A 25,170-nucleotide genomic window follows, 5' to 3' on the forward strand; every position below is an offset into this window, starting at 1 on the left:
AACCTTAACCCTCAATCCATCATCTTCTATTTCATCACAACAGGGCAGATTCTGCTCATATGTGTTGAATAGATCTTACTCCTAGGAGATTATATTAAATGTACAGTTACAGAGTCAGGATGAGAAATCTCCCTTCTGAGCATAGTTGGATAACCTTTAGTCTTTCCATGAATATAAAACCTCAAATGAAGATCTACAGCTGATTTCAGTAGACCCATGCTAGCCTGTGTCAGGAGAAATTCTATTTTTTTATTAAGGCAGTGTGTTGAACATCATTCTACTATTGACATGTTCAATAGAAATTTTTCATATTCTTTAGAAAGGAAACAAACAACTTTAAAAGCAAGAATTTTTTTTCTGTAAACTTAAATAGTGGAAGGAGGAAAGCACGTTAGTAAGGAGACAGCACATTGCAAATTAATGTAAACCTTATGGTTTCTCAGCAGAGTCTTGGAATTTTAGTACTTTTGAATTTATTCGTATCCACAGTTACACTGAGATTCCTTGGAACATTTAATGCAGTACATCATTGCATCATTAATGTATTTTTAGACATACTGTTTCTGAGTGGATTAGATTTTTTCTTGTGACTACACCACTTCAGGTGAAAATATCAACATTTACAGGGAGGATGATATAAACCATGATTTTTTACAGGAATTTAGATTTACATATGAAGAAATAATGAAGTCATAAAACAGAATAAGGTGATTATTAATTTAAGTCTGGTTCAATTTTTAAAATTGAATCCGTTCTTCAGAATGAAAAGCTTTTTGCTGTGGGTCACTGGCAAAACAAAATTCTTTTCACTAACCTTCCTGGATAATGGATTTTAAACTGAAAAAGGGTAGATTTAGATTGTTTATAAGGAAGAAATTTTCTACAGTGAGGGTGGTGAGACACTAGAACAGGTTGCCCAGAGAGGTGGTGGATGCCCCACCATTGGAAGTGTTCAAGGTCAGGTTGGATGGGGCTTTGAGCAACCTGATCTAATGAAAGATGTCCCTGCCCATGGCAGGGAGGGTTGGACAGAGTGATCGTTAAAGGTCCCTTTAAACCCAAGCTATTCTATGATTCTATGTTTATTTAAACAATAACATCTCTAAGATATAAGTACACTTCCTTCAAGAGTATTATCTGTGGATAATGGCTGTTGTTTTAAATAGCTTAAGGCTATCACAACTAATGTAAGTTCTTTGCCTTTCTGGTCACTGAGATGTGGGTGAAACTGATTTGTGAAACTTGCATGTCCCTTGTAGCTTAGTGAGAAAAAAGAAAATAGAAAAACCAAAGCAGAATGCTGTTTCTTGCTGCTTTGCCATTCTTTCAGAAAGTCGTGTCATCATTAAGTATGGTCTACTGGACAGGAGAGTATCCAGCATATTGATTAAATATCCCAGTATTAATCAGTAAACTTGAAGAAGCTGCTGAACTTTTGTTCCATTTTTTCATTGCTAAAGTAGAGAATATGATTTTGCTATAGCTGACATGCAGTAGAAAGTCCAGCCTTAACTAATTAGGGTTAGATTTTTAAATGAGCTCAGTGGTCAATGGCTTGTATTTTGCCCATTCTAGCAGGAGAAGTTTAGTAGTTCTCAGGTATCCTCAACACCCAGTCGTTTCCACTAACAGTTTTTCATCAGACATTAAAGCAAAAAAGACTTCACTTTATATAGAGGCAAATTTATTGGAGGAGGGAGGAAGATGCATAGGTCCAATGAGCCAAGCAATTTGTGGTGTTACTCTGTTGAGGTTGTTGCCATTGCATGCGTGCTGAACTTAGTCCCTGAATTTTAAGTGCAGGAACGTTGCAATGAGATGCAATGAGACATTTTGAGCTTTCTGCTATGAAAGAGAACATGTTTATTTAGCATGTTTGTCCTGGGTTTTTCTGAGGCCAGTCTGTGTGGCATCGCTAGTGAGGTGGCCTGATTATATATTGTTTCATATATCTGTTGCTGGCACTAAAGACAATGACTGGGGAGAGCAAAGGTGCTCAGGGAGACTGGACCGACACCTATCCATTGATCTGTGGCTCCTATGTAGCCCCCTTTGGGCCCAGCTTTCAGCACAAGCAAAAGCCTGTGCTGTCAGCCTGCTCTGGTTTGTGCTGGAAGAGAGCAAGCTTCAGTTTGTATGACGGCAAATATTCAGTAACAATAAGTTACAGGTTTAGCATAAAATAACCTAAAACCTAGACAGGGAGCGACTCAAAGACTGTAATTTCAAATGTGGAATCCCCCTAAATTTCTCTTTGACCTGGATTTAAGAAAAAGAGATTTGAAATTTTTATTTCAGGATAAATGATCAGTTCAAAGCAGTGTATTAAGATTTGAGGGTTGGGGTTTTTTTTCATATTATGTTAATTTCTCTAAATCATGAGTAACTGTTGTGCGTGGCAGTTATGTATTAATACTAACTTATCAGAATTTAAGTTATAATAGAGAAATTAAAATAATCTATTTCAATTATTAGATCTGGAGATTACTTGGCACATACTAAAAAATCTTCTATTCAGCTGACCTCCTATGACTTTTTTTAAAAAGTCAGAACTTATAATTTTTTCAAGAACAGATAAAGATTCAGTGATTAAAAAGAGCAGGTGATTTCATCATGTCAGAAACAGCCAGACATTGCTTTTCTGCAATACTGAAATTTGAACAGCATTCTACGTGAATACATTGTAGATAAACATGCTATATGCAGTGTGTTTACTCACTTTCTACCTCTCAAGAGAAATGAAATTGAGGCACTGTATCAGATCAGCTTTATGATAAAAGTATATGTTTTTTCTGAACTGCACAGTTCTCGAATATATTCTCTCAGCATCCCTATTCAAGATGTTAATTTAATGGAACCACTTGAATCATGAGTGTGGTCTTTCCATGGGTAAGGTAATTAAAGAGTTTGAAAACTAGGATTAATAAATCATAGCAAGTTTAGTTTCAATTACCTTTATAAATGTTACTATTTTAGCAAGTAATTGACATCTGATTAACACGTTGCAAGGTATAGCTGTTTAGATATTAATCAAAGTTCTAAACCTTACTTACAAAATTACTTAAAGACATGTACATAATTTTCCTTTATTTACATGGTAACTAAGCTTATCTTTTACATGTGTTTGCTCAGGGCCACAACTTGTAGTATAGGCTGAGATTATTATTTATTAATTATAGTCAACATTGTCAATATGATTCCAAAGTCCATGGGGCAACACATCTGCCTTTTGATACACATTGTGTAATTTTAACCATTAAGGAGGGGTTTTTAGCTCTTTCTGTGTTAGCTCATAGAACTACTGTTTTGTGCCTAAATCTGAGCACAATAGCAGCTTCATTTCAAAAAATGAATGAAACTAATTTGTTAGCAGCTTTAGTTTGAAAAATGAATGAAACTAATTTGTAAAAAATAGTGACGAGTCTTTCTGATGAAAAAGGTAATAAAAATGCAATGCATGCAAGCATATTTCGTACTCAGATCCAGTTATTTTGTGCTTGAGCAGTCTAAATTAAATACTATAAATTCTGTCCAAGAAATGTAAATACTATGAGTTAAATCTAGCTGCATAAAAATTCAAGCTAAAAGGAAAAACTACCTTTAAATTTAATCTTTTATATTTGAAATCATTGGGCTTTCCTACATATGATATGAAACGCCTTGCTTTAAAGACTTACAAAAATGTGTCAGTAACAGAAGAAAAGAATGCTGTTTCTTACGTTGGATATGACTCAGAAGGAAAAATTGTGATCTACAGGAAAACGAGTGATTTATCTGATGAGAAGAGATGGAGAGGACACCCATCTGCACCTTGAGAGTCTCATCAGGAGCCTAACAGGGCTTAATTCATTGTAAAATTAATACTGTTCAGGTTATGATCTGTGCTGGGACTGCCAGTGACTTTTCTCAGATGTTAAGTATGGGTCCCCTCAAATCCACCCAGGTAGTGCGTTCCCCGCACCCCATGGACCCTGTAAGAACTGAAGATAACCCAACAGTGTGCTATGAAACAAACATTCAGCCCCCATAAAGAGACTAGAGCATACCACAGGCTTATTCCCCAAATTGCAAACTCAGAGCTGGCTGGATGAGGATCATTACCTCCTCCCCCAGCAAAGAAAACCAATTTGTCACATTTGAATGATTTACAGTGCAGTACTTCCCATGTATCAGCTTTTATAAACAGCATTTATAACAAAACAGAAAAGCCCAGTAGAACTTCAGTAGTTGAACAAATCTCTCATCTTTATTCCTTTACAAAGAATAAACAAAAAATCATTTCAAAACTTGAATGGTATGGGAAATGGGGATTAACTAGGCAGTAAGTGAAGCTACAGCTTCACGCAAGCTACAGCCTTGAGCAAATTTGTAATTAGGTAAGTTACAAACACTTCAATAATGAGAAGTATAATAGAAATTCTGACAGGTCCTGTACTGTAGAGAGCTTGTGGGCACCATTGTAATAAATGAACAGAGATCTATTTGATTTTTTGTTAAAAGTGAGAAGCCCCAAGAGTTTTGTGTTACTTCATTTAGTGCTTGGTGAGGCTGTTTATATGAGACTTTCCCCTACATTTTAAATCACTTATTGCTGCTTTGGCAGTGTCTGTTAGATTCCATTAGATTCATTAGCTCTTCTAAAGAGCATTGCTCTGTGGAAATAGCTGAAACAGCTGCCCTGTGTAATTTTGTTATTGCTTTAATTTACTCAGAATTCTGTTTTAACACTCCAGCTGTCAAATATAAAGAGGAAAAAACAATCAATATAAAAGCACTTTCTACCTTAGTATTCTTACATGTACAGTTTGTGGGAAGACATGTAAGAAAATAAGCAAATGTAGCTTTTTGTTATTTTCCAAGAGATTTCTTGGAGCTGCTGGAAATAGATAGCGCTTCTCAAAATGCCATCTATGGAGCACTTCTCTGTGGGGTGAGTTCTTCTCCTCTGCCAAATTACTTCTCTCACACGGTGAAACATCTGTCAGTCTCCAAGCCAAACTGCATTCTGCCCAGTGCCACTTGTTCACTCTTAGATTTTGGCCAAATAGGCGTCACAAGATCTAGACATGTGCTGTGCTGGTGTCCTTAAAGCTTTTTTTGCAGGAACATGGGATAAGGTTTCATTGATTATCTCGGTACAGCTGCAGATATGTTGCTGAAAATGGATGAATCCATTCTGTAAAGCTCCTTTGATTTGTTAACAAAACGCTTCATGTGTAAAAATGTGTATTCTTGTTGCTTACAAGAATACAGAATTGCTTACTTTTTATAGTCCCAGCCAGACCATCCAGTGAGAAAATGCAGGAAATCTCCTGTTGTTGTTGAATACTGATTAGAACTACAAAACTACAGTACAGGGTATAAGGATGACAACTAGTCTGGCAGCAGTTCAGGCTCAGTATCTCTCACAGAAGCTATGTGAAGCTGAGTAACACCAACCTAAAACTCGGTTCCTTGTCACCAATAACTTACAAATACAGCTACAAAAGCACTAAATCCATAAAGCAATGGCCTTTTTTTTTTTTTTTCTTCTCAAAAAAGGAGAGGTTTTTATCTTCTCTCTTTGGTTCTGTTCTGATATCTTTTTAGTGAAATGAGGCAGTCACCTTAAAGGGGACTTTCAGATAAGTCTGAGTCTAGTATTGCTCTATTCCAGGCTTCTGCCTGAAATCTAGGCAAGTCATCTGCAACAGTTCAGGGCTGAGTGAACAGATAAAAGTTTCTCCCAAAACTGTTTTGAGTAGGTTGCTAGTAGGAGTCACTGGGGAATTGAATCCAGGGAGTATCTTCAGCTGATTAGGACAGTCTGTGTGTAACTCCTGGAGAGGAGAACCCATGCCTGCTCTTTTTATAAGCTTTACAAGGTTATCTAATGTAAATTGGATATTGGAAAATAATCAGACAGATGTTTCCCTTCCAAAGGTATCTGGGACAGGGAGTGAGACTTCCTAAAACTGACAGAGATTATCCTCTTTTATAAATGTTTCTTGTTCTCAACTGGAATATGGAATAGAAATCATAATGCATGATCATAATGCATGATTTGATTGGAAGAATCCAATCAAATATTTTGAATTTTAATTTTTTTCCAAAGAATAGACATGGGTTATTTTATTTTGAGTTGAATGTTCTCTGGGAACTGGTTCAATAAATTGAGCTAATGATTATGTTTTTTAATCACATTCTATGCATTTTCTTGCCTGATATTTTTAAATAAACTGTTCACCCCTTCTTCTCCCCTCCTTTCCCAAAAAACTTACTTCCACAGAAATAGTTTGCTTAAGATCTATGCAGAGCTTAGAATTAAATAACATCTGTCAATGATGCCAACTTTTGTTTGGTAGCCAAATGATTTTCAGAAGTATAAGCTGTCAGCTTCAGAGAGGGACAATTTGGAGATAGTTATTGAAAATCAATACGCAACCTGCAGGAAGGTGAGATTTATGGACATGGATAACTATCTCTTTAAGTGAAACACCTTTAGATGATCTTGTTAAATTGTGCTGCTTTATGCCCAGCTGCTGAAGATGGAACTTGACAGTTGATTGACTTGAGCTTGGCACAAGAAGGTGCTGTATTTTAGAGAAGAGGGAACCACAGCACAGGAACTATTGGGTTTTTTTTCTTCTCACTGCCCTCCCTGTAGGTCTTCCTTTTTTCTTTTCCTTCCTTTTCATCTTTTCAGTGCACATACTGTGTGGAATGCTGGTAAAGCAATACTAGATCCAAAAACAAGTGGCCACTTGGTATTTCTTGGTATTTCTTAGAATTTCCAACAATTTCACTTTGGAATGCCAGAAACGTATTTGTAGCACTATTCTGTTTCCCTGGTGGAGTTACCTCCAGGCTTTCAGGAATATCCAGGTTGGCTGGATGTCTCTATCTGTCTCATAGTCTTTTCTTCTTTGAGTAACATAATTGGCAATATGTTATTACGTTATTATATTTTGGAACATAAATAAAACCTTATATAAGTTTTTGAAATGGACTGCCCTGGAAAATAAGCACAATATGTATGTCTACATTAAATGGAACAAAATGATAGACATAAGCACTTTATGAATGATCAGAGAATCATTTCATTCATATCTAAGTTATATTTGTCCTTATTTATTAAAGCCTGCATCTGTATTTGTTTTGCATATTTCACAGTGGCATTTTGTTTGCCTCTCGGTGCTGAGAGTGGCAGCAAATGTAGGTGGGCAGATTCCGATCTCTTCTTCTTTGGTATAACACACCAGGATCTGTCCAGTAACTACACTTTCTCTATTTCCTCTTTTTGTTTTATACTGGCATTTCTTTCTGAGTACCTGCATATAATGAATCATATTTTTCTCAGCTCTTTTGTGCCAACTCTTAGCATTTGCTTGTAGAGATATGAAATTATTGATCAATGTGGCTCCTGACGACCTATAGTATCTGGAAATAGTATTTAGATAGGTAACATAAATGGGAAAATACCTCTATAAAGTTCAACTATTGATAAACAAATACTAAGGTTATGTTAATGTAAAACCCTAAAGCAAATTACTAAAGTCAAAACCATAGCTCAGCATGCAAACTAATACCAAAGGCTGGGATTTACACTGTGATTAGAGGATAGTAACTCCAAGTCCAGGCTATTCTACAGTAGGGAAGAAACAAAATGCAATTGTTTTCTTAAATTCTCTTGAATCTCTTAGGAAGACAGACTTGATAAAGGGCTTGATGCTTTTGATGTTGTCCATGGCAAACTTCCCCAGCCTTTTGCAAACACAGACGTTCCATTGCTTTCTTTCCAGTAGGAAGACTACCAGTACTTTCTTGAACAAAATCACCAATTTAAGCACAACCAGTCAGTTGTTGTGCTTAAAGTTGTTGTGTAGTCAGTAAGGAGATGGTGAAGGTTCTGGAATGCTAATCTAAAAAAGATATTGACAAACTCCTTTAATAGCAGGTATTGCTCTTCCTCAGAGAGCTTTACTCTCCAAGATCATTATCTCCATTACCTGAGTTTCAACCTATCCATTCTCTATTTATTTCTTCAAAATTAATTAATGGCCTTTTTGGAAACAGTCATGTGACTTCGCATCCTAAGGCCAGTGAATTAAGAATGCTACTGTTGTGACTTCTTATGGGTAAATGCATATTTTCCAAATTATTAAGTTGCCTTTAAAAGTTTTTTCTGATATTACAGTGATGCAGTCTAGAGAATACAGAGACAGACCTTTTACTTCTCATCGTTAATAAGTCTTCAAATACTAAACTTTATATTTCTACTGACAGATGCAAATGTTTATTTACGTCTTCCTCAATAGCTGTCTTGTTAGTGTCACTCTTTATCTTTAATTACCTTTCAACATATAGTCTTGAAGATTAAAGGCCAAATACCTTCTTTCAAAGGTCATGCTTAACTGGCAGTGATGTTCATTACAATTTTCTGAAAGTCAACTCACTTGTCTTAATAGATGAATATATTGTCATAGCATAAGTATGCAACACATCAGTAACTAGTATATTTTGTAATTTTCTGCTGTGCAAGTTTCCAACATGCTATCTTTTAACATTATTTCATAGTCAGAAGACCTACTTACTACCCAATGTATTCAGAATTAAGGTTAAGGTATTTCTAGTGTAAAGAATCTGGAAATGAATATGAATTTAATCAAGTACTTGCATGGATATAAAACTTTTTTTCCCCCAGTTCATTTGTTTCTAAACCGACTGAGGGTGCTCAGCCTCTGGCTTAAGGCAAAGCCTACCTTAGGATTCTCTGTTTTGTTGGGGATATAATATTTTTTCCCCATGCTGTTTGTTTCACTGCTGCTTGCTAACAGCTAAATAAGCAGGCAATGGTGCAAAAGAAAAGCATGCCACTGAGAATTAGCTGCATATGCTGTAACATTGCCCAGTCTTTGCTATTATAATAAATGATTAGGAAATCAAGTGGTAAACTAAATACTGATTTAACTGGTTTCCTCAAAATTGCTGTTGCTGATAATCTCAATATTCTTTGCAGCATTAGTTAATCACATCCCTTGTTTGCAATGAACTCCTCCAAGATTGTCAAAGAACAAATTGAGTATAGAAAGTTAAGATATTTAACAGTGTAAGGGTTCACTGATCTGCATGAATTGGGGAATCTGGAGAGCGTTAATTATCAATTTATACTTGCTGCAAACTCATCTATTCCCAGTCCTTTGGGATTCATGAAGTGTTGATCATAGTATTTTGTCACCACTAGACCAACTGGGGAAAAAATAAAACCAGAGAGACCTACACATGATGAACTGTGATTGGCATTTAGCATCTACAGATTCATCCTGTTTAAAAAAGAACTTCTGGACAAAAGGCAGATGTATAAGAATGCTATCATACCATTAAAATCAGGTATTATTTTCCGATGAATTTTTGGGATGAGTCTTTACTTACTTTGCTACTACTCAACAGTCTGTTTGGGAAGCACACTGATGCTTATTTTGTTAAGAAAGTTGGTTAGGATTTAAATTATTTCTCAAATCATTTGACACTTTGAACGGACCTGTACATTTTAGCAGCTTTTTCTGGATACAGCCAGAAAAGGCTCAATAGGGATATTTTATTTTAAAAGATTTTTGTTTAAAATACAGTAACTAGATTTAATTCTTTAGATGGGTTCTTCATAGAAGGTATCACCAAGGAGTCCCCTTAAAGATAAAAAGCTGTGTTCCGTAAGTTCTTGAGCTTCCATTTCTGTGAACTTCAGAAAGCCGTGAGGATGATGCTTGGAGGATACTTTCAAATAGCATTTCTGTATGTCAGATTTTCTAGTAAATGCTTTAATCACACTATTAGTTTTTCCCAAATGACTTCAGCATTATGCCACATATGGATAAACAATAATTTTGATGTTAAATAGGTCACAAAACTGAAAGATGAAATTCCCTTTGCTCACAAGTGTCAGGTAGCTTTGTAGGCCATTTGCTTGTTATGCTTCCTTAAGAAATGCTGTTATTTAGAAAAAGAAAGAAAAGAAACTTTGGTTTTGTACTTTTACTGAGGCAGATCCTTCATATTGTCCAGTGATTTCTATAATAATATATTTCATTCCACTTATTTGGTGAAAGAAATGTACATTTAAAATAATAGGCTATTCTGAATCCATTTTCCAGCTGAATGGGATAGGGCAGAAAAAAAAGTGTCCATTTCAGATGTGTCATCATGAATTCATAATGCAGTCGGCCTCATTAGCCTACTGGTTTTGTCTGCCCATTTGTTGATAAGTGGAAGATAGTTGTCTTTCAGACAAAGAGGAGAGAAACCCCTAAAGACATCCATGAATGTGAATATTTCAGAAGTATCAGAAGTCCAATTCAGTTCCACACTAGTGGAGTGGTGTATTTTGGAAGGAACATGGCCCATTCAACCTGTACTGTGGTATAGCTACACTTGCTGTCAGGAGAACACTTGATGGCCATCCACCTGACATATAATAATCATGTTGTTGTTTGACTTGAAGGTAGAAGCAACCTGCCCCCTCGAAACACCTCTTCAGTAGCCAACAGTAATGGTGTTGCAACCGCTTCTCAGGCATGTTCAAAGACCCATAGATAATATTCTGGCAGCCTTCTTTAATAGATTGTTGTGTTGATCTAAGAAATATATGGAGAAAGTTCAGAGCTGTGGTTGCTATGTAGCATTTGCTACCCAGGAACACAGGAATGTGAAAAATTAAACTATTGCATGCATAACAAGTACTCTATAAGAAGCACGAATTAATATTTTGGACATTAGGTCCTTATCTTGTGCTGAATTCTCCTGTTATTACATGGGCTGTATGAGCTTCCTGTGCTCTGGTCATCTCTGGTGAACTTCATAATTTCTTTCCACAGATGAATGCTTTGGTATATTTATCTTACAACTGTTATTCTTAGTAGCAAGAAGATCTCTTAAAAATTATGACAGTATGATCATCATTGGTAGTGCATTTTCTTCCATGAATTTGTAGCTCTTAAATCTGAAATAATAATGTTATTTGGTTGTACTAGCCATGACATTTTAGATGGCAATGACTAAGATCAGTGAATATGGGATATATTTTAGTCCTGCCTCACTGTCAATTATCATCATTACTTTTATGCCTACTCTTTCTTTCTGATTTTTGCAATTGCTGTTCTTAATGGCTACTATGACTTGTATGAACTTGAAGCCAATCAACATTTTATGTCAATCCAATTTGTCTCTTTTCAGTCATCTATTAGGTCAGTGTTTTAAACTACTTTTTTTTTTTCTTTTCTGCTAAACTTGCATATTTCTTCTGAAGAAATTTGGGTATTGTATATAAAAGGAGGAGGAAGAACCTGTTGATCATTTTAAGCATTCTCAAAATGGAATAAAAATGTTCTTTTATTGGAAAGGTTGAGACAAGTTTTGGAGAAAAGAACTAATCTGAGAACTTATGAATGATTCTTTGTAATATAACTAAAAGCTGTGTGGACGACAGTCTAGCAGAGGACTGTAATTATTTTGAATACCGATATTTTGGAGAAAAATACCGAGTCTGGAGAAGGTTAAACCCCAAACTGAACTACTTACCAGTTTATGTAACTTAAGTGATGCACAGCAGATGATACATATAGAAATACATGGATAACTACTTTGTAGATTTTTATTTCATCCTTTTAATGGCAGGTTTCTTAGACGAATAAGTATTTGAAATATTTTAATATGCATATGAAGCTATATATTCTGAGCATGCAACATACTCAAGTACCACGTTCACACTTGTATCATATTTTGGAATGAGTTTGCAGTTCATCAAATGGCGGTAGTTTGGCATGGATCTCATAAAATTTGTGATAGATGCAGGTGGAGAAAAAAAAAAACAAACTGATATTGTCAGCTAAGGTCTTATTCTATGTGGCTGTGAAGGAGAGTTAAAAGGTAGATATCAGCAACTTTTTGAACTCTACAAGAAAGATTGTAATTGTACCTGGTTCATTATTCATCAAAGAATGAATCTGACAAAAAACCTCAAAGGTAAGTGCATCTAGTCTGTAAAATGTCAGGACTAAAACAGCCATTCTGATAGTTATTGGATAATCTTTCTACTACACACCTATGTTTATTTATTTATACTCTTGATCTTATTTTTCATTTCCAATATACTATTCTTCAAAGAACTGTAACATTTCTTCAGGATGATACAGGATACTTGCATGGTGTCTGTAAGACATTCCTCAACGTTCTGAAAACCTTGGTAAAAAAAGACAGAGCTACTGGATGCAATGGAGAGTAGTTAAATATTCCAGTGACTGTACAGCTACTATTATTCTGACAGGAATACGTCTGGATATAGATCTTTATCTCCAGATTATGGTGCTTTCTGTCTTGTGCGTGATACCGCTCAGGGCTGCGAGGAGGGACTGTTTGTTCATTCCTTTCACAATAGGTCAAGACACAGATAGGAAGCACAATGAAAGAGTCCCAGCTCACAGAACTTTCCGTCACGAAGACCTGACAGTTGATGATTTATCAAATTTTAGATCAGATGCTTTCATATTACTGTGTGACCAAGTCTTTTGTAAATCATGTGTCATGCTGATGTTTTTTAAGAGCTAATCTACAATTTAATGTGTTTCTTGTTGTACCTGATTTATTTTTTCCACATTATATTTCAATAATTTTTCTGTAACTACATCGGATTGGGAAAAATATAGAAAGGGGAGATTTTATACTAGCTAAAGCACAAATATCTTTGACAGTCTAGAGTCAGGAGATCTAGCATGATTATGGACAGGTGAAAAGTGTGTGACTAGGGGAAGAATGGCTAATGTGTAATTTATTATTGTTCATAGAGTCAGTTGTCTACACTGGCTCAAATACTGTTCCCAAAACTGAAAAGGTAGCATCAGCAAAGAAGAATTCAAGCCGCTTCACTGGGATCTAATTTTTCAAAACCTCATAGTTTGAACTGAGGATATTTGGGTTAATCTATAAGAGCAATCAAAGGCACCCACAAGGATAAAAATTTGAAATTCCAGGAGCTTGTGTATTCATTGATTAATATAGCATTTAGGTCTGGGATCTTCTCTAGTTTTAGGACATTGTCAGCCATGCTCTACTGTTCAAACTTCGCTTCTGCGTTACAGTAGCCTTCATTAATTATTTTAGAACATTTTTTGTGCTTAGCTGGAAATCTCTGTTAAAAATAATTCATTAATTTTCATGTATTTTAAAATCATATACAAGTCAACAAGATGGATAATAATTACTAATTTAAATGCTTAATTAGCTTAAAACACTTTAAAGGAAGAGGTAATAAATTGTAAATTATGAAGAAAAATGACATCTGGATTCTTTGGACAACTTTTTTTTCCTTGGCAGAAAATGCAACAATCACAATCAGTCAAAGAGGATGGATATGGATTACAAAAGGTTGAGATGGCACAAATCCAACATGGTGAATTAAAAAAAAAAGAAAAAAGTTCCAAATTTGTCTGGTTGGATGGTTAAACTGATATACACTGTACATTGTGCATTAACTACACAGTTTCTTTTGTTTGTATCATACAGAGCCATGAAAGCCAATTTAGTTTTTAAACAAGATCAATTTTCATTCCTAAATGAGCTGAGGTAGGGTCACTCATCAGTAAACCTCTGTCAAACAATCTTTTTTTAGACTGTCCAGCTCTGCTCTTTAATGGCACCATTTTGAATTAGACCTTAATGTTATGTCACTTTAAATTAGCGGCTTTAGTTTGGATGTGGCCATAAAGAATATTATCAAGCCAGAGTAAACAGTTTTCTATCAAAACAAATCAGTCTAGGTTAGAAATAGCAATGTCACTGACACTTTTGTTTGCTTGCTTTTCATTGTATTATTGGCTGTATCTTTTTAAACTAAACAAAAGCAAATGTATGTCTTAATGTTACAAAACTATTGTTGTATATTTAACATAATATATGCAGAAGTGTAAAAATATATTGCCTCATATTGCTTTGCATAGTTCTCTTTTTCTGATTTATCCCATCAGTTCAGAGATCTTATAAACCAGGTCCATGCTGTTCCCCTGCAATCAGTAGCTGTTATATTGCCGTGCTCAGTAAACCTAAACCTGAGGTGTAGTTCACTCCTTTTTGCCCCAATTTCATTCAACCCATCAAGTCACCCTGTGTTCTGACAGGCAGCTCAGTAGCGGTATGCCAGATGCCACATGAATCACTGGGGCTTTCTTAATGTCGTTGTTTAGTTGTAGGAAGCCTGGTGACATCTTTCTCTTGCCCAAATAGCATCTCTATTTATTTTCAGAGATATCCTAAGATGAATGTGTGTGTACACACATAATCAGATATTGATTTCTGTGCAAAATGTTTGTAATTTACTTATGGGAGAAATAATTTAAAGCAGTTTTCCCAGGGATAGTTAATTCTAAGGGATGAGTTATCAGTTTTGGAATTCTGTATCTTTATGTAGTGAAATCCAACTGAGAATGGTCGTGGGTGAGTTATTTGCCAGATGGCAAAATTTCTCCTCCTACTCAAAGGCGATTGTTTATGTGCACTTCCTACTACATACTGCAGAGAAACAAAATCTGTAGAACCTGCAATTGGCAACTGGCAGCCAAGGAAAAAAATCAGCTGAATTGCCATTTGTCCCTCTAAATAGTCCCTAGTAAAATGAACAGAGCCTTTCTGAGCTGTCCATTAGACAAATAAGGGTTGAAATCAATGAAAATTAAATGAATGTAATTTTGGACTGAACATCTATTCCTTAATAAGGCAGAACTATATGGAATTGTGGTGGAATTAAAAATATACATAGGATCTGATCCATCCTAAGAAAACAAAATCGATGTGAAAATCTAGTTCTTAACTGTATAATTACCAATTATGGTACTGCCTTACAGAAGAAGAATGAGCCAGCTGTTACAGCACTAGTATAGAGCTTCAATAGCTCAAATCACTCTGTGCTTTATCACTGACTTGCAAACTGAAAAAAATCAGTGACAAATTACAGGGGAAGAGGTGAACTTGTCAACTTTTAAGTGGAATTATTTAAAATGTTTTTTTTCCATTTACTGTTGAGCCCTGTGGAGGATATAATAGAGGTTCAAGACAAAACAAACTTTATATGGAAAAAAATAGGGAAGACGATAATAAGAAGCAGAAATTGTGTCTATGTCTTGCTACTGACTCCAGATCTGGAAGCATGGGGGACTGGGGGACTGCAGCGTATATGCTCCAGAGTTATCTGTGCAGAGACCAATTCACACGTGCAAGCAAGGTATTACAGTTGTAAAATACTGTGTTCTACTGAGAAGCATAACAAGAGGTAATGTGTATTAATTCAGACATAGCTATGCTTCGTTCTAGACCTAAGTAAGCAAGGAAAAACACATGGCTCTGTGCAATGCCAAGTGAACTTTCAGATTGTTTCCCACCATCTCGAGGACATCTCCAGTGTGCTCCCTTCAGCCCTAAACCTCTTTCTGTCCTGCTGGAACTCTCCTATGATTTGCTGATTCAATAGATTAAACCCCGCAAGACAGGAATGTTTTTTATTTCTGAAATGATAATTTATTGTGGCCACATTCAGCAATTCTAATATAAGCAGGCCTGATGTCATTAAATGTCTGGAATTTGTAAATACTTTCAGAATCTGATCTAAATAAACCTTCAAGTGTCAGGATGGTGGAATCAGGGTGAAAATATTACTCATAGTTACACTGGTGAAATCCATAGCAACCTATTGATTAAACTATGATTACACTGTGTAACTTAGAATTTGGACCAAGTTGTTTGAGATGGGACCCTGAGTCAACCAGAGCTTTGGGTTTTTTGTAATTTGATCTTTTGCCACAATAAGTGCTCAAAAAGACCAGAAGAGCTTTTAAAAGGAAAAAAAAAAAAAAAAAAAAAAAAGAGAGAAGACGGCTTAATGAGAATATGAATTTAATTGACTGTATAGAGAAAACTCAGCATGAATAGGTAAGGTAGAATACAAACAAAATGTGTTTTAAAACAGAACAAAACAAACCTTACCCTGTCTGTTGGGTCTAGCAGATCAGGACAGGTCATGAAAACTCAGCAGCTTTATATGCTACAGCAAGCTCGTACTACCTTATTGTTAAAGATCTCTAAGATCCATTTATTTACAAAAATGTTGGAGAAAATAGCCATCCTTTCTTACTATCTGATTTAAATACCATGTGATTCCTCTTACGTCTACAATGGCAGTCAGGTGAAAAAGAATAATAATATGTAATACCTCATGGACAGTTTGGAAGAGAGATGTATCACGGAAGTCTGGAAGATGTTCCAGTGATACAAGAAAGATACCACCTTACTGTCACTGTTTCTAATTAACAACAACCTAACTGTCACCTTTTCTAATTAACAGAGGAAAATATAACACAAAAGAGTACAAATAGCAGTTTGTTACAAAAAGGCATAAAGAAAACATGAGCAGCATGACACCTGATTTTTCAATACTTCTAATTGTGCTAAAGATATTGGACAGTACTGCTTTTTCTCTTGGTAAAACTGAAGTGACAAATGATAGAGTGACAAAGAGAAGAAGAAGAGTTAGCAAATTAGTTTCACCAATGAACTTTGTGTGGAATATGTTAACATTTTGGAGATGAGGTGAATGATTTTATTAAAGATCTGAGAATGTTTAAGAGCATATTTTAGAGCATAATGTTAATATCTCTTGCTATCTTGAGTCTTCCATTTATATTGGTGCTGTGCTTTGCTGTTCTGTGCTTAAAAATAACAATAACATTTCAATGTTATAAATTGATTAGTCTCTCTCCTTACTCTCTTATTTAATGTATTCTACATCTGGTATTATGTATTCTGCATCTGGTATTCATATACCAGGAAAGAGAATGGTGAACTCTTACAAAAAATTACTTTACAACGCCTGTGACTTTTATAATTTTCACATATATAAGATCCAAGATTCGTATTTTCCAGACTACATAAGAAAATGGAAATCCAAACTTTGAGAATGCAGTGGAAACAAGATAACAGTTTCTGACATCTTTTCCTGAGTCTGTGATTTACAGGACAAATGCCAGCATAAAATAATATGAAGAATCATATGAAATGGTAAGTGATGGAGTTGTGTGTTTGCAAAGTCTGTTTTCTATAGCAAGGTTGATAATCCAACCTTGAATTCTGGCTGGTTGGCTGGTTTTAATATGTCAGTCTAACAGCTATTTTTCCATGGCTGATATTAGAGCAGTTGGTGGTCTTCGTCCTGTTTTGTGTCATACAAAACATTGTCCTAGCACTCAAGATGTTGGGAAAAAATCGAAGGATTAGATGGGCAGAGGGTTGCCCTCACTGTTTTCAAAGGCTTTCACGTGCTGCTGCTGTTGGTCCACGATGATCTGTTGTCAAAGCATTGTGCCCATGATCACGTTTGCTACATCACTGCTGTGTGGTTTTTGCTCCTGTGCTTGGGAAAGATGCTGGTTCTATTTTTTTTTTTCTATCTCAGAGTTGCTCTGTGGTAACTTGTTGCAAAGGAGTAAAAAACAACTCCTCGTGCCTAAGCATTCAGCATTCTTACATAGAGTTGTTGAATTTAATAGTTAAGTGTACATGAAGTAAGTACTTTAAATAGAAGTTTTTAAGATCAGTTTTCAAGATCAAAACCCTTTGAATTTAGTGCCATTTGCAGTTGATTAAGATGTATTGTATTTAGGAATTATAATGGCTTTGAAAAGTGGAAAATCTTTTAATAAATACAGCCAAGTAAAACTCAGAATATCTATATAATATGAATTTTTCAATGATTTGGATAAAATTAAAAAAAATCAAACTGTTCTGAAGACAAATTCTGGAGGAAAAATCAGAAGTGCTTCATTTTTGGGTTTTTTTGATGACAAGGAAAATTTCAGTAATCTTCAGACTGTACTGTCTTGTTTCAGTCTATTTATTTACGTTGCTTTTACTATCCAACATTAAATTGCTTATCCCTGTAGTCCTTGCCTAATGGGGGTAGTGATTCAGATGCATCTAAGAAAATTCCTGTTACATGATAGGAGATCCTGTTCCTCAAGGACAGATGCTCATATGAGGTAAAAAGGATTAGAGGTATACTACAAGTCCATATGGCAAGGCTTTGCATTTAGTAATATTGTGCAAAAATAGTGTGAAATTAAGACTTCCCCAATGTTTAAATAATGCACAAGTTGTTTGATATTACCGCGGATGATTTTATGAACTACTGTATATGAAACTGTTTCAGAACTACCAGGGCATTGCTACTTTTCATATGAAATATTTTCACAGAATTTTGACAACTTAAGTGATATTTAAATAGAGAATTTTAAACCGTTATCAGTGGAGAAACTTTCCAGAAAGTATTATTTGTTTTAGGACTTTTTAGGTTGCCTAATCTCTCTGTCTTGCTTCTCTTCCTGCCTATAGTTGTAATTCTAATGTTCAACTTTAATTCTACGAAGCGGTCAGTGTTCAATTCTACATCTTCATCTCCATCAGGCTATCTATTATGTTTTTGCTTTTGCAATATTTGTTTCATCAAAACGTATTTTCTGTGAAAGGGAAGAGGTTTTAATTCTTTTATCTCCTACAGGCCATTGCACAGTCGAGAGATTTCAGATGACATAGCCTCAGCTCTGTTTGTTTACAGGTTCTACCAGAAGAAGGTCAGAGCTAATTACATTTCCTAACAAAAAAAGCAGAAGTTTTAACTTGAAAGCAGTCAGAAAAAGGCTTGCTGGTGCACATTTAGCCATTTAGGGAGGAACTAATATTTTTTTATGTCAGTTTCAAGATGGATGTTTCCAGTTGGGAATTCCTCAAGTTTAAGGAAATAGTTACTAAAACATGTTTCGATTTCAGCTAGCTATCCATGAAGATAAAGTGCCATCTATAAAATTTATAGTTTAATTTATTGTTTTTAATCTAATGATCTTAAAGTATTTAATTAATGTCTATGTGTTTTGCTACATTTCATAGCAGTGTGCTTTTATTGCTGGACATCTTTTGATTTCTCTCTCTCTCTTTCTCTGTGTACAAACACATATGTGGAGTTCTCAGTTAAAACTCCTTAACATGATGATAATTAATATACATTAAATATAGTAATGTATATATGAAAAGATAGCAAAGCAGTAGGCAAATTATAAAATAAGAAGGCTTCCCGAGATGTGTCATATTCATATGGAAATACAGAGTCTTTCTGCAGTATGCCTGCTTTCCTAAGTTCCAAAATGCTTTTAAATAACTCATTTGAGTTATCCCAACACCACCATCTGTGAGAATAGAACAGATTTTATTCTTCTTGGTGTATCTTGCAATGGCTCATCCTTGCCTTTAAAACTGTCAGAATATTCTGGCAGGTGAGGAATCCGGTTCCAGGGGTTTCATGAGTTCATAGGAGAAAATTACTCAGTTCTTTTCAGAGAAGGTCCATTTCTTTACTTTCAGCTGAGTATTCTTTGCTATGGTAGATGGAGAAATACATATATTTTTTTATTAGTTTCAAGAAAGCTGTATTCTGTCTCATATTTTCTTGTTCTGGAACTTTTCTAAGTCAAAGAAAAAATACCACCTGCTTTTCTATTTTTATGCCACTTTATAAGCATTAATCTAAGCAAACTTCTGTGAATTTGCTTTCTCTCTGCAGTTAGCAACTGTATTCAGGACAGTTCAATTGCAATTAAAAGCAAGAACGGTTGTTTTAAAGTGCCTGTTTTCAGGCACAATAGAACCTATCAGCAAGAAAACATGGTTGAGTCTGAAAACAATCCACCTGGCTGGATTCTTCCTGGATAACTTCCTGGATAAACTTCCCATATGGGATTATTACTTTGCACATGATTGCCATCCCAGTCAATCTGCAAAGTATATGAAAATGTCAGTGGAAAGATACAATGGTTACTGGCGTTATTAAGACCAACTTACAGATTTATAAGGCAATTAATTGTATATTAGAGCTGAAGAAAAGCAGTGTGAATGCCACAGTATATGTATGGCTTTAAGGCAAGTCATACAATACGAGATCTTCATATGCATAAATTCATATGTTTCCTTTATTTGCATCATCTTTTCTAAGCAGGAAAAGACTAATTAGGATCACCTGAAGGAGAAAGAGAAACATCACAGTCAATTAAGAGTCAGTCTGTCTATCTCATCATTGGCACTTGCAAAATGTAAAGCAAATCAGCTTTTTTAAATGATGAAAGCAGATTATGGACATGAGATTTGTAATTCTCAAGAGTGCCCTGGGAAGCAACATCAAGTAATCAGTAGGACAAATTTATGAGCGCTTTCAAGGTGGTATGTACCATCATTAATATGATTTAAAAATGCACGTGAAGAATGTGGGTTTATTATCTCTGTGCTTGTAGGTAGTGTTTCCTGTTAAAATCAGAGCTACCCTAGAATGGGTCATCATAGCACTGTACAGGCCACCCCTTATATGTACATATTTGTGATTTTATATTTCCCACTCAGAATGCATTTGCTGTTTCCATGTGAACATCAATCATGTTGCATCTAGAGTGCAATGGTAGAATGTCACCATTTAAGTCATCCATTTCTAGCTACCTTAGTACTATTGCTATTTGAGGACCCTGAAAGCTTGTGCAAAAATTATATAATAGTTATTATTAGGAGATAAGTTAGTCTTTTTGCAGACAACTTGGAGAGCTGCTTTTGAAGAGAGGAGTGTGCATCATATTGTAAAGTAATAAAAATATTTTCTAAACAAACTCATTATTGTATAGATTTGGTGTCAATCAGGTTTTTCTACAATTTTCCATATGTCATAAATTGATGACAGGTAATATTTTCCATACAATGCAGAAAATTGCCCAGACTAATAAAGTTAATGCTACACATCAGGTACACCTACTCCCTTGATCCCTTTTCTGCACCTTCTAAATGTTTGATGGTTTGCACCCCTGCACAGTTATCTGTCTTTCTCTCCAAATGCTACGGCACTGGCCCCAAAAAAGAGTGATAACTTTTAAAATGTGCAATATGTTGAGTAGGTGTTTTGCTGAAGTACCAGCACGTTAAACAGTCGGCACAGTCCCATTTAAAATAATTAGGATTAATTTTCTCTAGCTCTCATGAAAACAAAAAGAAAATTGTTTACAGGTACCTGTACAGTGCCAACCTAAGTATGATAGACTAAAGTCATTACAGTTAATTTAATTTCAACAAATATTAGCCAAGCTTTGCCAACGTGACAAGTGACTTTCAGTTCACTATTTTTGCAAGTCCAAGTCAAAACACATCTTTCTTCTCAGAAAGAGCTGAGCACTTTTCAAAACGGATGATGCATATGGTAAGAGCCTTTATCGCTGTGAAAAACCTTGATCTGAGAAATTTACAGATAGCTTTTGAGAGCCACACAAGCCAAATCCTATCCAAAAATAAGACAGGTTTTAAAAATGAATGCTGGTATTTGCAAATATACCTAAGCTATTTATAACAAATTGGATCATTATTTAAGAATTTCCTGTAAGCAAATGAATTGCTGAGTTCAAAATTTAATGAAGTTCAACTGAAATAAGTAGGAATACCGAAATAAGGCTTGAACGTTTTGATTCTTGATTAATGGAGATCTATATTGTTTTCCTAATGTAATACCTTTGGAATAAAAAAGATTTAGATAATTTTTAATGATAAATAAAAATAGGAAGTAGATGGAGACTTGAATGCATGCATCAATCTTTTTAAACTTTAAACTTTGGAGGTCCCTTCTTTCCTTGTCCTTTAAAATAGGAATAAGCACATTCTGAAAGGCTAAGAAAGAGTAGTCAGTGATCAAAGGAGCTGATTAAATAAATATCCATGTACTTTCTCAAACAGTGAGAAAAAAATCCGCCGAAGCACTTATAAAAACTTCCTGACCTCTTGCCCCTGACCCCTTGCCCCTAAATTTGAAAGGTGCCCAGATTTTAATTTTAAAGGGCTAGCAGCAATAGTTGGTGCCCATGAGCCCAAATTTGCTGTAAATTTCCATGCAGCATACAGTAGAAAACATGAATGAGAAATGATGGTATAAATAGAGTAGTTAAAAGTGCAAACTAAACTAATTAATGAATAAATTGGCAGCTTAAAGTTTGAGATATCCATTACAAAGATGAGAGAAAAAACAAATGTTCTTTTTTCCCCATTGCGTGTACTAGAGCAGTATCCAATCTACAACAACTAAAAATCATTCTTAAATGGAAGTGCTCATCTTTTCATAATCTGCACACAGCATTGCTATATGTTGTCAAATTCATTAGGCGCCATGTTGCCAATTATTTTTTGTGATTCCCCATCTATTTTATTATAACAATATAAAATAGTCTCCCTGAAGCCTGATTTTATTTGTTTTCTTAGACTTTTTCAACATTAGGGTTGTGGGGACTGGTGACACTCCCTATGGCTACGTTCCTGGAGAGCAGTCAGTGTCAACAGTTCGGTTTTCTTGCAGACTGCATCTTCCCTCCACCTCCCACCATCCTGTTATTCCTCACTACAGCAACAGAAACAAATCTCCCGTCTGTCATCAATGTCTAGTTTGTCTCCTAACAGTGGTTCTTTTTTGCTGTTCTTGTCTCCTTTCCTGCTGCTTCCTTTATCACTTCTCATTCATTTCTATTCCACCGTAACTTAATAGTTATGTCAGGAGACGTGAGATGGCCCTGTTACTCATAGTTCTACAAGTATTTCTCCATGTTCAGATGAGATTTGATTTTTCCCAGAAAGGTTGAAATGTATTGTTAGTCTACTAACTCAGTAGTCACTGGAGAGAGGCAGTGGTGACTACGCAGAGAATTTTTCTCAACCTTAATCTCTCTTATTAGAATCAGTTCTTGGAGGAAGAATCAATTCTTACTGAGAATGAGGCTTTTATTGATGCAGGATGAGATTTTGGGGTGGAAGGAGCGAGGCAGGTATCTGCTGTGAATGATTTATTTATATTTTAGGCTTGATATATATTTGTAAATAAAGCAAGCCATTTTTGCCTTAGCTGTCTGCATTTGCCATCTGAGCTTGTGGTACATGTACAGCATGTGTGCATCTAAAATGTGTCATTTCTGCTCGATGGGCACAGCAGCTGAGTCAAATGCACAGAATCTGACTGACGATGCAGCTCCTACAGAAGCAGAAGTTTCCAGGATAATGCTGTTAATTGCTGATCTGTGTGTTGCTTAAACCAGAGCTGCCTGTTCCTTCCAAGGAAAGGGGTAGCATCAATGATGCTATTGTAACTACCACTGTAAAACACACTTGGCAATTATAGGAGGTTATGTTAAAGGATGCATAAATAACCACCATAAGAGTTCCTAGCACAAATACTCTTCTGCTCATTGTTTTTTCCTTGACATACATACATATCTATCCTACATGTTCACTGCTACTGCTATGATCCACACACTAAAAGGACAGTTTTCAAAGGCTGAGTGGCCTGTTCTTGGCATAGGTAAATTTTGGTGGGGTGGCAGTAGGGCAGGTATACTCATTTCAGTTGTCTGGTGCAATTCACCCAGTGCAGTTCTCTAACAACCCACTAGGGCAAAGCATTCCCTAAAACACAGGTTTCATATAAAAAAAAAATCACTCCTAGAGCTGAATTAACATTTTGTCTTTCCTGGAAAAGTTCATTTTTCAGTCCCTTTTTCAACTGACCGGTGCCCAAGGTGCAGCAACAACTTTGACTTCAGGACATTTATATGAACTCGCGCCAGTCTTCAGTTATACCATTCTGCTAGAGGTATTGATACTATGATAAAAGAGCCTTTGCAGTTTTCCTGTGTGATCTGAGAAAGGCAAATGTGTGTAAAATCGTCCTTCTAGAAGATCTAACTGGTGGCAGCTCTAACCTTACTGGAGACCTCAGCCAGCAGGTGCAGTACATGCCTTTGTGTGCTGTGGGGCCAGTCTTTGTGCTGGTGTGTGCCTAATATTACCATCTCTGCGTGGTGCGAGATGGGAGTAACTCGGGTCAGGACTTCACTGAGATGACCCTTAGCAAAGTTTTGGGGGGATGGACCCTTCTGTCCTCAGTGAAGAGCCTGCCCAGACCAGAAGCCAAGCATATGAAGCTGAACGCATTCTTCAGTCTTGCATTCTTTCTTCCCCTCTCTTGTACAGTCATTCAGGCTCATCTGTGCTGTATATCTGTGAGTATGGGTCTCAACTTGCACTTTAGCCCAAATTAACAGGAGAAAACAAATTTACTCACTGACTTAAGCAAGCTTCAGAGCATGCTAGGGAGGAAAACCTGTGGTTTGAATGGGTTGGGCATTTGCCATCTAATGTCCCCAGATCCTTGTGCCCTTGCAGCACTTCCTCCAAGATTTTCCAGTGCTTCAGAGGCACGCGACTGAAAGAAACCTTTTTAACACCACATATTGGATGTTCTGCATCTGGACAAACCAACTTTACCCACTCATCCCTTCTCAGCTCTCTGGGCTTCAGGTAACACAGAAAACTATTCTCAGTCACATCTTAAGGTCCCATTTTTTTAATTCTGCACAAGAACCTGTACAACTGGAATCAATGTCCAGGTCTGTTGTCTAGCGTTTTTCTTTCCTTTTGGAGAGCAGTATAAATATTAATAGCCGTAACCATGGATATTCTCTTTTATCTGACATGGTACAAAAGAAGAAAGCTTCTCCAGATCAAATTGACTATTGATCTTGATGTGTCTATTTGTGCAACTACTGTCACCATAATTTCAACCCTGTAATTAAAAAAAAAAACCAAAACTGAAGCAAGGTAACCTTATTCAAACTCAAGAACAGTGAAAAATAGATAAAACATGATGGATGAACTTATTCTTCTATCTTATGGAACAAGGATTAACTAGGAGCCAGAGATGTTACTACAGGGTAAAATCAGTGTTAAAGTAGTGTCAGCCCCTGAATTTGTTGGAGTGGAAAAATCTATGTATTGTGAGAGGAATTACAGTTCTGTTAGGAGCAGGAGCCTAAAATGAACAGACCTGAAACAGGAAAATGATTTGGAAATGAGCAAAGGCTTGAGCAAGACCTAACTTTGATTATTTTCTCTCTACATCCATCATGTATAGTGATTATGCTTTGTTTAATAACAAGGACAAACAGTATTTTAGCACAGCTGTTCTCTCACTTTCATTTTTCTGCAAATAAAATCATAAAACAGGCTTTTTCTTGCTACCAGCTCTTTCCATGGTAAGAAGAAATG

The sequence above is a fragment of the Pygoscelis adeliae genome, unplaced genomic scaffold (genome assembly GCF_000699105.1).
Source record: "Pygoscelis adeliae isolate BGI_AS28 unplaced genomic scaffold, ASM69910v1 Scaffold62, whole genome shotgun sequence".
In the NCBI taxonomy this organism is placed as follows: Eukaryota; Metazoa; Chordata; class Aves; order Sphenisciformes; family Spheniscidae; genus Pygoscelis; species Pygoscelis adeliae.